This window comes from Tachyglossus aculeatus, chromosome 8, assembly GCF_015852505.1.
Source record: "Tachyglossus aculeatus isolate mTacAcu1 chromosome 8, mTacAcu1.pri, whole genome shotgun sequence".
Taxonomy (NCBI): Eukaryota; Metazoa; Chordata; class Mammalia; order Monotremata; family Tachyglossidae; genus Tachyglossus; species Tachyglossus aculeatus.
The window spans coordinates 2,295,544-2,304,041 of NC_052073.1; the positions used below are offsets into that span (position 1 = coordinate 2,295,544).

Genomic DNA, 8,498 nt, shown 5'->3' on the forward strand with positions numbered 1-8,498 from the left:
TTCGCTGTTGGGTACGGACTGTCTCTAGGTGTGGCCAACTTGGACTTCCCAAGCGCTTAGTCCAGTGCTCTGCACACAGTAAGCGCTCCATAGATACGATTGAATGAATGAATGATTATTATTATTACCACTGATTGATTGATTGGCTGGTATCATCCATTCGCTGTTGGGTACGGACTGTCTCTAGATGTGGCCAACTTGGACTTCCCAAGCGCTTAGTCCACTGCTCTGCACACAGTCAGCGCTCAATAGATACGACTGAATGAATGAATGAATATTATTATTACCACTGATTGATTGGTTGGTATCATCCATTTGCTGTTGGGTAGGGACCGCCTCTGGGTGTGGCCAACTCGGACTTCCCAAGCGCTTAGTCCAGTGCTCTGCACACAGTAGGCGCTCAATAGATATGACTGAATGAATGAATGATTATTATTACCACTGATTGAATGATTGGTTGGCATCATCCATTTGCTGTTGGGTAGGGACGTTTCTAGGTGTGGCCAACTTGGACTTCCCAAGCGTTTAGTCCAGTGCTCTGCACACAGTGAATGCTCAATAAATATGACTGAATGAATAAATACGACTGAATGAATGAATGAATCCATTCGACCGGTTCCCGCTTCGCCCAACTTTGGGCCCCTCCTTCGGCCACCATCCAGTCGCCCCGGAGACCAGAGTCTTCGGGGCTCGGCCCACGCCCCGAAAGGGGCCCGGAGTGAGGCCCGGCGGGGGCGTTGAACCCATCCCACCCATCCCACCCGCGGGCTGGGCCTCCTCCGGCAAAGGAAAACCGCTAACTCCGCTTTGTTGCGTTGTCCGTCTCCCCCTCCTAGACTGCGAGCCCGCTGGTGGGTAGGGACCGTCTCTCGATGTTGCCAACTTGGACTGCCCAAGCGCTTAGTCCAGTGCTCTGCGCACAGTAGGCGCTCAATAAAGCCGACTGAATGAATAAATGAATGAAAAGGCGACAGTCCCCATCTGTCCGGGCCTGCCCCGCCCCGTCTCACTTCCCCATCCTCAGAGGAGGAGATTTCCCCGGTGCCAGGAGGAGCTGTGGTGCTCAGGGAAGAGATCTGTTAAACGCAGAAATGACCTCGCCAACGATACAGCTGGCACGTCCACAGCTCAGGGGCCCGGGGAATAATAAAAATAATAATAATAATGGCATTTGCTAAGCACTTACTACATGCAAAGCACTGTTCATTCATTCAATCGTATTTATTGAGCGCTTACTGTGTGCAGAGCACTGGACTAAGCACTTGGGAAGGACAAGTTGACAACATAGAGAGACGGTCCCTACTGCTCTAAGCGCTGGGGGGATACAAGGTGATTATTATTATTATTATGGTATTTGTTAAGCACTTACTATGTGCAAAGCACTGTTCTAAGCGCTGGGGGGATACAAGGTGATCAGGTTGCCCCACGTGGAGCTCACAGTCTTAATCCCCATTTTCCAGATGGGGGAACTGAGGCCCAGAGAAATGAAGCGACTTGTCCGAAGTCACACAGCTGACAAGCAGCGGAGTCACGCATTCATTCAATCGTATTTATTGAGCGCTTACTGGGTGCAGAGCACTGTACTAAGCACTTGGGAAGTCCAAGTTGGCAACACATAGAGACAGTCCCTACCCAACAGTGGGCTCACAGTCTAGAAGTGGGAGTCATTCATTCATTCATTCAATCGTATTTATTGAGCGCTTACTGTGTGAAGAGCACTGTACTAAGCGCTTGGGAAGAACAAGTTGGCAACATATAGAGACGGTCCCTACCCAACAGTGGGTTCACAGTCTAGAAGGGGGAGTCATTCATTCATTCAATCGTATTTATTGAGCGCTTACTGTGTGCAGAGCACTGGACTAAGCACTTGGGAAGTCCAAATTGGCAACATATAGAGACGGTCCCTACCCAACAGTGGACTCACAGTCTAGAAGGGGGAGACAGACAACAAAACAAAACATATTAACAAAATAAAATAAATAGAATAGAAATGTACAAGTAAAATAAATCATTCATTTATTCAATCGTATTTACTGAGCGCTTACTGTGTGCAGAGCACTGTACTAAGCGCTTGGGAAGTCCAAGTTGGCAACATATAGAGACGGTCCCTACCCAACAGTGGGTTCACAGTCTTGAAAGGGGAGTCGGGATTAGAACCCATGACCTCTGACTCCAAAGCCCGCGCTCTTTCCACTGAGCCACACTGCTTCTCTACACTGGGCTGCGGGGAAGGCCGGCCAGTGGGTCCCGCTCACCCCTCGTCGGGCGAGGCCGGGTCTGCCCCTCGGCCGTGGAAATGTCACATCCGAAGCCCAGGGCCCATAAAAATAACTGTGGTATTTGCGAAGCGCTTACTCTGTGCCAGGCACTGTATTAAGCGCTGGGCTGGATACAAGCAAATCGGGTTGGACACAGTCCCTGTCCCAAGTGGGGCTCATCACAGCCTCGATCCCCATTTTACAGGTGAGGTGACCGAGGCCCAGAGCAGTGAAGCGACTTGCCCAAGGTAGAGACAAATGCTTCATAGAGAAGCAGCGTCGGTGGAAAGAGCCTGGGCTTTGGAGTCAGAGGTCATGGGTGCCAATCCCGGCTCCGCCACTTGTCAGCTGGGTGACTTCGGGCAAGTCACTTCACTTCTCTGGGCCTCAGTTACCTCATCTGGAAAATGAGGATTAAGACTGGGAGCCCCACGTGGGACAGCCTGATCACCTTGTAACCTCCCCAGCGCTTAGAACGGTGCTTTGCACATAGTAAGCACTTAATAAATGCCATCATTATTATTATTATTATTATTAATAATAATAATAAATGGCCTGGGCTCTGGAGCGGCCCCGCTCCACCACCCAACCAAACTTGGGAAAGGAAAAGGCAGACTTTGGGGGCTCTGGGGAGAAGAGCACAGTTCCCAGTCCTGAAACCTGGGGGTGGGTGCATATCCAAGGGCGACGAGCGGTGCCCTCCCTCTGCCTGCCCCTAGCCTGGGCAGCCCCGGTGGGCTTCCCGGCGCCCTGGAGGAGGCCTGACGCCGAAAGCAGGGGACGAGAGGGTCCCACAGGCCAAAGAGAAGACTGGGAGGGGCAGCGGACGAAGGACAGACCACCACCCCCACTTCAGGTCCAGGGTGCCCGACTCTCCCTCTCCCGGGCAGCGATTCATCCCGGGAAACTTCCGAGTCTGTGCAACCCGGGGTTTGGACTTTAAACCCCGGTTTGAACTTGGAACCTCTGTCCGCCTGCCCCTTAAAGGGACTGTCCGGCGGCGGCCGAGATGCCGAACCCCGCGGCCGCCGTAAGGTCTCGGCCCCGGTTCCGCTTCGCCCGCTCAACGACGAGACCCGTTTCTCCTACCAGGCGGCCGGGATTTGGGCTGGGCCCCCCTCCTGCCAGATCGGCACCGCTGCGGACCAAACAACGCCACCGGACGGTCCGCGTCGAGCTCCCACCCCGCCACACCTCGCCCGCCAGCTCTGGCAGCCGGCCCCAGCCTCCGGATCCCCAAATCCGCGGGCGCCCAGCAGCTCAGCCCCAGCCGGCCCCTCTGCCACAGCCCACCCAGGCCCCGAGTTACAGAGGGTGCCCAGCCGATGCCAAGGCAGCGATTCCAAACCCCTCCCTCCTGTCAAAAGCGCAAACCTCCCCTCCCACCCCAACGCCACTCAGACCCGCAGGAACCTCTGGGTCAAAACCGTCTGCCCAAATCGTGCCATCCTCCTGCCAGTCCCGGCCACTTTCCAAAATTCTGGACGTCCCCACAACCCCTATGTCCTCCAACACCCATCCTCAGCTTCCCCAAGCCCAGCCCCTGGCCTAGCTGAAAATTGAACTCCCCAAGGCCCAGTAGTTCTTGGGCCCCCACACCTGTGGGCCTCAGTTTTCCCCCAAAACCATCTCCCTCCGCCTGGTCACCCCGAAAGGTGCCCTAACTCCCAGGTGCTGCCCAGCACAGAGACCACCCCCCAATATTTATTCTATTTATTTTATTTTGTTAATATGTTTTATCTTCTTGTTTGTCTCCCCCTTCTAGACTGTAAGCCCACTGTTGGGTAGGGATCGTCTCTATATGTTGCCAACTTGTACTTCCCAAGAGCTTAATACAGTGCTCTGCACACAGTAAGCGCTCAATAAATACGATTGAATGAATAAATACGATTGAATGAATGAATGAATGCCCACAGCAAGCTTGCAGGGGAAGATGAAGTGGCCAGGTCAGGGGAATGACCAGCCAAGGCAGGTAGTAATAATAATAATAATAATAATAGAATTTAATAAGCGCTTACAATGTGCAAAGCACTGTTCTAAGCACTGGGGAGTTTACAATGTGATCAGGTTGTCCCTCGGAGGGCTCAGTCTTAACCCCCATTTTCCAGATGAGGTCACTGAGGCCCAGAGAAGTGAAGTGACTTGCCCAAAGTCACACAGCTGACAAGTGGCGGAGCCGGGATTTGAACCGATGACCTCTGACTCCACTGCCTGGGCTCTTTCCACTGAGCCACGCTGCTTCATCACCCAACTGAAATGGCAAGAGAGCCCAAGCCCAAGTCGGGGGATCTGGGTTCTAATCCCAGCTCTGCCACGTGACCCCGGACCTGCGCCTCAGTTACGTTTTTTGAAAAACGGGGATTAAATCTTCCTCCCAACAGCTTAGGCTCCAGAACCCAATATATGTTGCCAACTTGTACTTCCCAAGCACTTAATACAGTGCTCTGCACACAGTAAGCGCTCAATAAATACGATTGAATGAATGAATGAATGTCTAGTCTTCTTCTAGACTGTGAGCCCACTGTTGGGTCGGGACCGTCTCTTTATGTTGCCAACTTGTACTTACCAAGCGCTTAATACAGTGCTCTGCACACAGTAGGCGCTCAATAAATACGATTGAATGAATGAATGAATATATGTTGCCAACTTGTACTTCCTGAGCACTTAATACGGTATTCTGCACACAGTAAGCGCTCAATAAATTTGATTGAATGAATGAATGAATGTCTAGTCTTCTTCTAGACTGTGAGCCCACTGTTGGGTTGGGACCATCTGTATATGTTGCCAACTTGTACTTTCCAAGCGCTTAGTACAGTGCTCTGCACACAGTAAGCGCTCAATAAATACGATTGAATGAATGAACCCCCCGGGGGACACGGTCCGTGTCCCACCTGCATCTCGTACCTATCCCAGCGTTTATCACAGTGCTTGGCACGTAGTAAGTGCTTAACAAGTACCATAAAGGGGGCGGGTGACTCAGCTTCTCCTCCACCCGGCTCCCCTCCCCGGCTGGTCGCGGTGCTAGAGGGAAAAGAAAATAATAACATCAATAACGGTAATAATAACAGTACTTGGGAAAGCAGCGTGGCTCACTGGAAAGAGCCCGGGCTTTGGAATCAGAGCTCATGGGTTCAAATCCCGGCTCCGCCACTTGTCAGCTGTGTGACTTTGGGCAAGTCACTTCCCTTCTCTGGGCCTCAGTTACCTCACCTGCAAAATGGGGGTTAAGACTGTGAGCCCCACGTGGGACAACCTGATCCCCTTGTAACCTCCCCAGCGCTTAGAACGGTGCTTTGCACATAGTAAGCGCTTAATAAATGCCATTATTATTATTATTATTACTTGTTAGGCGCATACTATGGGATGAATACCGTACTAAGCGGTGGGGTAGTTACAAGATAATCAGGTTAGGCACAATCCCTATCCCACAAGGGTTCACAGCCTAAGTTGGTCCCAAAGGAAGAAACCACCCGTAGCTGAGCTGTCGGTGCCAAGGGGTGCGGGGAGCCTGGAGGTCAGTGGCGGAGGGTGGGCCGGGGGCAAGAGCCGTCGCCATCCCGGGGCACGTTGGCACCGTCCAGCCTCCCAAGAAGGCCTCATCTGTCCCGGGGTCCTCCCATGGAGGATCCAGGGTTAGGCCAAACTTACCAGATCCCACCCTACTAGCGCAGGTTATCTCCTCTCTCCCAAGGTGGGCACGGGCCACTCCCTCCCGTGGAGTCGTGCCCTGCCCACCGCCACCTCCTCCTCCTCCTAAGGTCTTGCCACACTGGCTCAGACCCTCGCCCCCCATCCCTGCTCAGCCTAATGGGAGGGTCCAGGGGGTGGACGCTCCCATGCCCTGGGGGTCCAACGTGCCCTGGGCTGAAGCCCCGGTGTGCCCACCCCACGGTTCCCCCAGGGGCATGGAGGAAGGCCGCAGGGGCAAGAGAAGATGGAGCGGGCAGCTTGGGCGGGGGTTGGCATCTAGGAGGGTCTGTCATGTGCCGGTCCCTGGGTGCCAGGAGGATGGAGGGCCTGTCTGTCTCCCATGAGGGCGCTTAGGCGTAGGGCCTACCTCCCATTGGCGGGCAGCAGCTGTCCATCTGTCTGTATCTACCTGTGGGTGGGGAAGGCGGCGTGTCTGTCTGTCTGTCCGTCCCCCGGGGACGGGCACCAGGGGTCTGCCTGTCCGTCTGCCCCCCAGGTGGAGCGGAGAGGTCTTCGTGTCCGTCCGTGTCCGGGGGGTGGGCACCGGGAGTCTGCTTGTCCGTCTGCCCCCCAGGAGGAGCGGAGAGGCCTGCATGTCCATCCCTGTCCGTCCGTCCGTGTCTGGAGGGTGGGCAACAGGGGTCTCTCTATCCGTCTGCCCCCCAGGAGGGACAGAGAGGCCTGCATGTCCGCCTGTCTGTCCGGCCGTGTCCGAAGGGTGGGCAACGGGGGTCTGCCTGTCCGTCTGCCCCCCAGGAGGGGCGGAGAGACCTGCATGTCCGCCTGTCTGTTCGTCCATGTCTGGTGGGTGGGCAACAGGGATCTATCTGTCTGTCCCCCAGGAGGAGCGGAGAGGCCTGCACGTCCGCCCATCTGTCCGGCTGTGTCTGAGGGGTGGACACCGGGGATCTGTCTGGCCGCTTGCCCCCCAGGAGGGGCGGAGAGGCCTGTGGATCCGCCTGTCCGTCCGTCTGTGTCCGGGGGGGCGGACACCGGGGGTCTGCCTGTCCGCCTGCCCCCCCAGGAGGGCTGGAGAGGCCTGCATGTCTGCCTGTGTGTCCGAGGGGTGGGCAACAGGGATCTGTCCGTCCACTTGCCCCCCAGGAGGGGCGGAGAGGGCTGTGGGTCCGCCTGTCTGTCCGTCCGTGTCCGGGGGGGCGGACACAGGGGGTCTGCCTGTCCATCCGCCCCCCAGGAGGGGCGGAGAGGCCTGTGGGTCCGCCTGTCTGTCCGTCCGTGTCCGGGGGGCGGACACCGGGGGTCTGCCTGTCCGCCTGCCTCCCAGGAGGGGCGGAGAGGCCTGCATGTCCATCCCTGTCTGTCCGTCCGTGTCTGGAGGGTGGGCAACAGGGACCTCTCTATCCGTCTGCCCCCCAGGAGGAGCAGAGAGGCCTGCATGTCCGCCTGTGTGTCCGAGGGGTGGGCAACGGGGATCTGTCTGTCCACTTGCCCCCCAGGAGGGGCGGGGAGGCCTGTGGATCCTCCTGTCTGTCCGTCCGTGTCCGGGGAGTGGACAACGGTGGTCTGTCTGTCCGCCTGCCCCCCAGGAGGGGCGGAGAGGCCTGCATGTCCGCCTGTGTGTCCGAGGGGTGGGCAACGGGGATCTGTCTGTCCACTTGCCCCCCAGGAGGGGTGGAGAGGCCTGTGGATCCTCCTGTCTGTCCGTCCGTGTCCGGGGGGCGGACACAGGGGGTCTGCCTGTCCTCCTGCCCCCCAGGAGGGGCGGAGAGGCCTGCATGTCCGCCTGCATGTCCGGGGGGTGGACACCGGGGATCTGCCTGTCCGTCTGCCCCCCAGGAGGGGCGGAGAGGCCTGTGGATCCTCCTGTCTGTCCGTCCGTGTCCGGGGGGCGGACACCGGGGGCCTGCCTGTCCTCCCGCCCCCCAGGAGGGTCGGGCACCGGGGTGCGGGGGGTGTCTCGGTGGGGCTGGGGGTCAGAGGTCAGAGGTCAGGGTGTGGGCCCGGGGGTCCCGGGGCGGCGCGCCCGGCACTCACCGGGTCCGGGCGTCGGGGGGTCCGGTGGTCGGGGGTCCGGGCCGGGTGTGCCGGGGGCCCGGGGGCGGCGGCGGCGGCGGGAGCCCCAACATGGCGACGGCGGCGGCGGCGGCGGGCGGGGCTGCGGAGACCGGGGCGGGGCCCGGGGACCGGGGACCCGAACGCCCTCCCCTCCCTCTCCCCCTCCCCCGTCCGTCCATCCGTCCATCCATCGTATTTATTGAGCGCTCACTGTGTGCAGAGCACTGGACTAAGCGCTTGGGAGGTACAAGTTGGCAACATCTAGAGACAGTCCCTACCCAACAGCGGGCTCACAGTCTAGAGGGGGGAGACGGACAACAAAACAAAACGTGCTAACAAAATAAAATAAATAGAATAGATAGGTACAAGTCAAATAAATAAATAGAGTAATAAATATGTGCAAACATATATGCAGGTGTTAGGCCAAACTTACCAGATCCCACCATCCGTCCATCCATCAATCGTATTTATTGAGCGCTTACTGTGTGCACAGCACCGGACTAAGCGCTTGGGAAGTCCAAGTGGGCAACAGAT

At 57.1% G+C, this 8,498-nt stretch overlaps 1 protein-coding gene across 2 annotated transcripts in view; it reads right to left on the reverse strand.

Moving 5' to 3' along the window:
- The window catches only part of ZNF592 (zinc finger protein 592), a 44,957-nt gene extending 36,981 nt beyond the window's left edge, over positions 1-7,976 (reverse strand). Inside the window, exons 1-2 of one of the 2 annotated variants that reach the window (XM_038750011.1) lie at positions 7,944-7,957; positions 5,216-5,279 (exon numbers count right to left, since the gene is read on the reverse strand). The gene's annotated coding sequence lies outside the window, so the exon portion shown is untranslated. Of the gene's footprint in view, positions 1-5,215; positions 5,280-7,943 lie in introns of both variants that reach the window. The other variant, XM_038750012.1, reaches the window with a different exon arrangement.
- Between the last annotated feature and the right edge of the window lie 522 nt (positions 7,977-8,498).